This window comes from Panthera pardus, unplaced genomic scaffold (assembly GCF_024362965.1).
Source record: "Panthera pardus isolate Hobbes unplaced genomic scaffold, ASM2436296v1 HiC_scaffold_11, whole genome shotgun sequence".
NCBI classification, from domain to species: Eukaryota; Metazoa; Chordata; class Mammalia; order Carnivora; family Felidae; genus Panthera; species Panthera pardus.
This window is the reverse complement of record NW_026526666.1, coordinates 42485106-42491105: the sequence shown is the minus strand read 5'-3', so window position 1 is coordinate 42491105 and position 6000 is coordinate 42485106.

Below are 6000 nucleotides of genomic sequence, written 5' to 3'. Positions count from 1 at the left end.
ACCTAAATACTGTATTATAAGGTTAAGCACCACTGACTTGCATGAAGTAAAAGTGGGGAAAGAGAAATAGCATGCATACATAAACATGTAACAGGCAAAGAGAAAGTATGTAAAGCTATTACAATTCTCATTTCAGTAGTTGGCCATGGGCTAGAGCTGATGTCTGGCTTCCTACCTTCCTCTACCTATTGTATATTTCCCCTTACTCTCAGCCAGAAGCTGAGTCGGCCAGTTTTTAATCTGGTGGAGTGATTCACACCTTTGTTCAGAAGACTGAGTCTTCAATCATCCTGCCTTTTTTTTTTTTTTTGGTTCTAGCTTTCCATTAACATTTGCTATTGATCATGGAACCAATAAGAGTGCCACATGGCCCCCCTTGCCTTCATGTGTAGCAGCTATTTATTTCCCTTGGTGATTGGCCTCAACAACTCCAGCCAGTAGAGTAGCCTCTTATTTTTGGCATGTTCAGTGATACAAGGGCTCTAAATGGCCAGGTGGCAGTCTTCTCTTCAAATTCAATGGAACCACTGTTGTGTCCTCTGGATCATAGCATTTCTCTCCCCAGGGCTAAGACTTCTGTAGGAGCAAAGCTCAGAGTGGGCAGGACAGGAAGCAGAATCCTGTGGATGGATTATTAGATGTAATAGTGAGAGGAGCTGCTCCCGTTTCCACTCCTTGTTCCCAGAACTATGCAATCTGGCCATGGGGGGAAATAATGCCATGTAGTGGTTTCTGATTAAAGCCTGAATTGCACCCTGTCAAACAGAACTCCCTCCTTTCAGTGCTGTCTCCAGATGGTGGCATAACGGAGTCTTCAGTGAGTCATTCCATCTTCAATTAGGTCAGCCACTCTCAGGTTATGGCATATGTGGTAAGTTCAGTTTCTTCCGTGGATATATGCTCACTGATGCACTTCTCTGCTGTGAAATGAGTTCCTTGATCAGAGTAAATACTGTGCAGAATGCCATGCTGGTAGATAAAGATTCTGGAATTTATTGATGGTGATACTGGCAGAAGCTTAAAGAGCAGAGAATACAAATCCATACCCAATGTAAGTGTTATTTCAGTGTGGATGAATTTCTGCCCACTCTATGATGGTCAGTATAATCAACCTATGGGGTGGCTGGGTGGCTCAGTAAGTTGAGAGTCTGACCTCAGCTCAGGTCATGATCTCACGGTTCACGAGTTCGAGACCCGCATCAGGCTCTGTGCTGACAGCTCAGAGCCTGGATCCTGCTTCAGATTCTATCTCCCTCTCTCTCTCTCTCTGCCCCTCCCCCACTCACACTGTCTCTCTCTGTCTCTCAAAAATAAATAAACATTAAAAAATTTTTTTTAAATATATAATCAACTTATTACCATTCAGCTGAGGAATGGAGGCACCAACCCAATTAGTCACTGGATTTTCATGTAGGTCTCAGCTGTTGGTAGACTAGGCACTACTCAGTAGTAGCATTAGCCAGATCAGCCTTGGTATAGAGAAATTCAGCTTGTTGAGCTCAGGCATAGTCTCCATTCTGGCCACCATAACCACTTTTTTTTTACCCATGGGCCCAATGAGCAAGCACTGGGATGAAAGGTTAACCGACCTCCACAGAGTATGTCATTTTGCCCAGCTGATTACTAGGAACCTCTTCTGCCGTCAGTGCTTACAGTGAACATTTACACAGATATCTTTATAATCTGGGCCTATTCAGAAGGGATTCAGAATATAAACTGAGAAAAAGAAAATAGAGAAGAGCTCGGTAGTGAGGTGATAATGAGAGATTATAAACTGACTTATGCTGAGTTTGAATTCCTGCAGGGCTTTCAAGTACAAAGGGGGCATTTCTGAAACTCAGAGATTCTGAGATAGAGAAATTTGACTGTCAATGATGTAGCAGGAATAGTGGAAACCACAGATGGGGATGAAAATACTCAGAGACAGTGCTGAATCTCAAAAGTTTGAGGGCAGAACTCTGCAGAACCACTGTAGCATGGTGTTAAAAGAGAAGCACTCAGAGAAAACAGCAAAGGGCAGGCTGAGTGCAGAAAACTTGGGGAGAGAGCAACACCACGAAGGCAGAGGAGGAAACGTTTCTAAAAGTGGGAGTCCTCAACAATTGTTCCTTAGTAAGGAGAAATAAGAAAGGCACAGGCAGAAAAATTCCATCAGATTTGGCAAACTAAGAGATCACTTGTATCAGTGAAGAAAATAGCTCCAGGGCAGTGGTGGAAGCAGAAGACAGATTCGTGGAAAGGTTCACAAACGAATACAGGGCAGGGAAGCCTAGTCAGTGCATGCTATCTATTCATTCAAAATAATAGGCTATGAAATGAAGTAGAAAAGAACTCTATATAGCATTTCTATATTCATGTTTAAAAGGGAACAGAGGATTTTGAGTTTTTAAGATGAGAAAGCTTGAACATCTTATAAAACATAAGGGAAATCACATCCATGAAAAGGAAGATTGCAGGATAAGGAGAGGTGAGTTCATTGCTAAGCAATATCCCAGAAGAAGGGATGGAGTCAGTGACTCAATCTCCAAGAAAGGGGTGAGGATAGGATGGAATGGGGAAAAAAAACAGAAGTAGATGTGAAGGAAGTAAAGAAAGAAGTTAAACTGGAGACCTTCCCCCAATTTCACTTCCAGATTACAAAGCAAAATATTCCAATGACTAGAAAGTCTGAGTCAGTAGGCAGGATTGAAGACAATCTATAGTATTGAAAGAGGGGCACCTTGGTGGCTCAGTCCATTAAGCTTCCGACTTTGGCTCAGGTCTTGATCTCACGGTTCGTGGGTTCAAGCCCTGCGTTGAGTTCTGTGCTGACAGCTCAGAGCCTGGAGCCTGCTTTGGATTCTGTGTCTCCTCTCTCTTTGCCTCTCCCCCACTTGTGCTCTGTCTCTCGTAAAAATAAATAAACATTAAATATATAAATATAGATATAGATACATAGATATATAGTATTGAAAGAGCAGTAGTGGGAAAGAGAGAGGGAAAGAAACAGAAAAATCTACTCTGATTGCTTAGTCAAATTTCACTTCCATATCAAAGTCTTCTCTGCCCCTTCCCCCGAAGGTAAGCACAATATTAATAACATTTATATAGCAATTAAAAGAAGTTTCTTTCTAAAACCCTTATTCCATAGTTTTTAAATGGCACTTGTCATTTTCTACATTTGCTATGTAGGTGTTTCATCTCTTCATGCAAGTCTTTCAAGAATGAATTTGTGACTCTTTTAAAAAGAACCCTGGGGCACCTGGGTGGCTCAGTCGGTTGAGCGTCCAGCTTCGGCTCAGGTCATGATCTCGCGGTCTGTGAGTTCGAGCCCCGCGTTGGGCTCTGTGCTGACGGCTCAGAGCCTGGAGCCTGCTTCGAATTCTGTGTCTCCCTCTCTCTCTGCTCCTCCCCCACTCATGCTCTCTTTCTTCCAAAATAAATAAAAACATTAAAAAAAAAAAAAAAGAACCTGTTTGTTTGTATCCCTCGAAGCATCTGCTAGAGTGGGTAATGCATTAACACAGTGTTTCAGTAACAATCCTTGTATAACAAACCACACTAAACTCAATGGAAGAAAATAATTTTTTCTCAAATTATTATCTCATAGCTCTGGTGGTCAACTAGGAAGCTGTCACTTAGGGTCTCTTCAGTGGTTGCAGTCAGGAAACATCTATGTAGGCTCTGTCCCTTGTATCTCCAGAGCTTGATGTTGGCTACCAACTGGGACCTAACTGGGGCTGTCAGCCAGAATACACATACATGGCTTCTCCATGTGGCCTGGGCTTCCTCAGGGGATGATGACTAGGTTCCAATAGCAGTGTCTTGAGAAAAAGAGTCAGGAAGATGCTAGATCACCTTTTATGACCTAGCTTTGGAAGTCACGCAGTATTATCCTGCCACATTCTACTTATTAGAATGAAGTCACTAAGACCAGCCCATATTCAGGGCAGGGGAGTTTAGTTAGACTCCACCTCTTGAGGAAGGAGTGTCAAAGAATTTGCAGGATACTACATACAATAGGTGATACTTAGATGCCTGTTTAACCATTAAACATTTTGAAAAAGGCTCAGAAGAAAAAAAAAAAGACTGAGAGTGGTGCAGTCTCAAAAGGTCTGACTAGAAGTCAATAATAATGCTGAAAAGGCAATGAACCCATAAATTATGCCACCCATGGCTGTTTGTTTTACAAGTATTTGCTGTCTTTTACAATCTCCTTGTAGGATAGAGTTGGGTGTTTAGTCTAGGAAGAGAAAGTAAATCAGTGCTTCTCCCACTTTCATGTGTATGCAAATTTCTTGGGGATCTTGCAGATTTGGGTTCAGTGGGTCTGAGGTTGGCCCTGACATTCTACACTTTTTTTAATGTTTATTTATTTATTTTTGAGAGAGAGAGAATGAGAATGCAAGCAGGAGAGGGGCAGAGAGAAAGGGAGAGAGAGAATCCCAAGAGGACTTTGGGCTGTCAGCCCAGAGGCCAACATGGGGCTCAAACTCAGGAACTGTGAAATCCATGACCTGAGCCAAAATCAAGAGTCAGATCCTTAACTGACTGAACCGCCCAGGTGCCCTGGACATTCCACATTTCTAACGGAGATGCATGGTGATGCTGGAGCTCTGTGGACCATGCATGAATAGCAAACTAGTTGAAAGCAGTAAGGGTGACTAAGTGGCTCCTGTGATGTCTCCCTTCTCTGGCCCTAACAGACAGGGATAAGCCACCACAGGTCCTTATGTGCTTACAGGACCCTGACCTTCTGGCCAAGTGAACCCTTGATACCAGCAAGGTTAATCTGTTCTCTCACAAGACTTTTTATAACTAGAAATAAAGGAACAGAGTAATTTTCCTCTCTTTTGTGGTGAAGCACAGGACACAAGGCTCTGGTGTTACCAGTCATGTGAAAAAGCCAGTCTCCGGGAGGGATAAGGAAATGCAGAGAAGAATATCCAGGTGCCATTCCAGTCCCTGGTGAGGCTCAGTCCAGAAACCCCTCCAAGATTTGCAAGATATTCTAATGTCCCTCCAATAAATTCCCTTCTTGGTCTAAATTTGTTCTGGTTGGGTTTCTAGCATTTGAAACTTAAAACATCCAAACTAACATGAGATGGGGGAGAAGAGGAAATGGAAATGCAGTACCCACTGTGGTGGAAGAACAAAGGAAATTTTTAGACTGGGTTATTATCCAGACATCCAGGGCTTGGGGTGAGGACAGACTGTCCATTAAATCATGCTAAAGGTGTCTTTCTTTTTCCTTCCTCCCTCCCTCCCTCCCTTCCTTCCTATGTTTATTTATTTATTTTGAGACAGAGAGTGCACACAATTGTGTGAGCGGAGAGAGGCAGAGAGAGAGAGAGAGAGAGAGAGAGAGAGAGAGAGAGAGAGAGAGAGAGAATCCCAAGCAGGCTCCATGCCGTCAGCAGGAGGCCTGACATGGGGCTCAATCTCACAAACCATGAGATCATAACCTGAGTCAAAATCTAGAGTCAGACGTTTAACCAACTGAGCCACCTAGGTGCTCCTACTTTTAAAAAATTTATTTAAGTAAACTCTATACCCCATGTGGGGCTCAAACTCATAACCCCCAGATCAAGAGTCACATGCTCTCTGACTGAGCCAGGCAGGTGCCCCGCTAGAGATGTATTCCTAACAAAGTGAACAGACCATAGAGAGAGTTAAACACAAGTAAAAAGTAAGGCTCAGGGAAGAGAAGGGAACAGGTCAGTCTAGGCGTACCATGGCCAATGTTCTTTAGAGTGACCTCTGGGCTTGAGTGGAGGGTAAGAACTAAGTGGAAGTTAAGAGCTAGGCAGCCTCCTGCCCAGCACAGAAAGGGTGAAATTCTCCTGTGTTCGGCATTGTATGATGTGTTTCACATTTATGACCTTACTTAATGACTCTTGGGAAAGTGTCCTACATTGCTCCCGCCAGCTGTCCCTGAAACTAGCACAGTCAGTGTATCAGATGAACATGAGTCACATCACGTGAGCCCCACCTGCTCGACCCTATGACTGGGTATTCCAC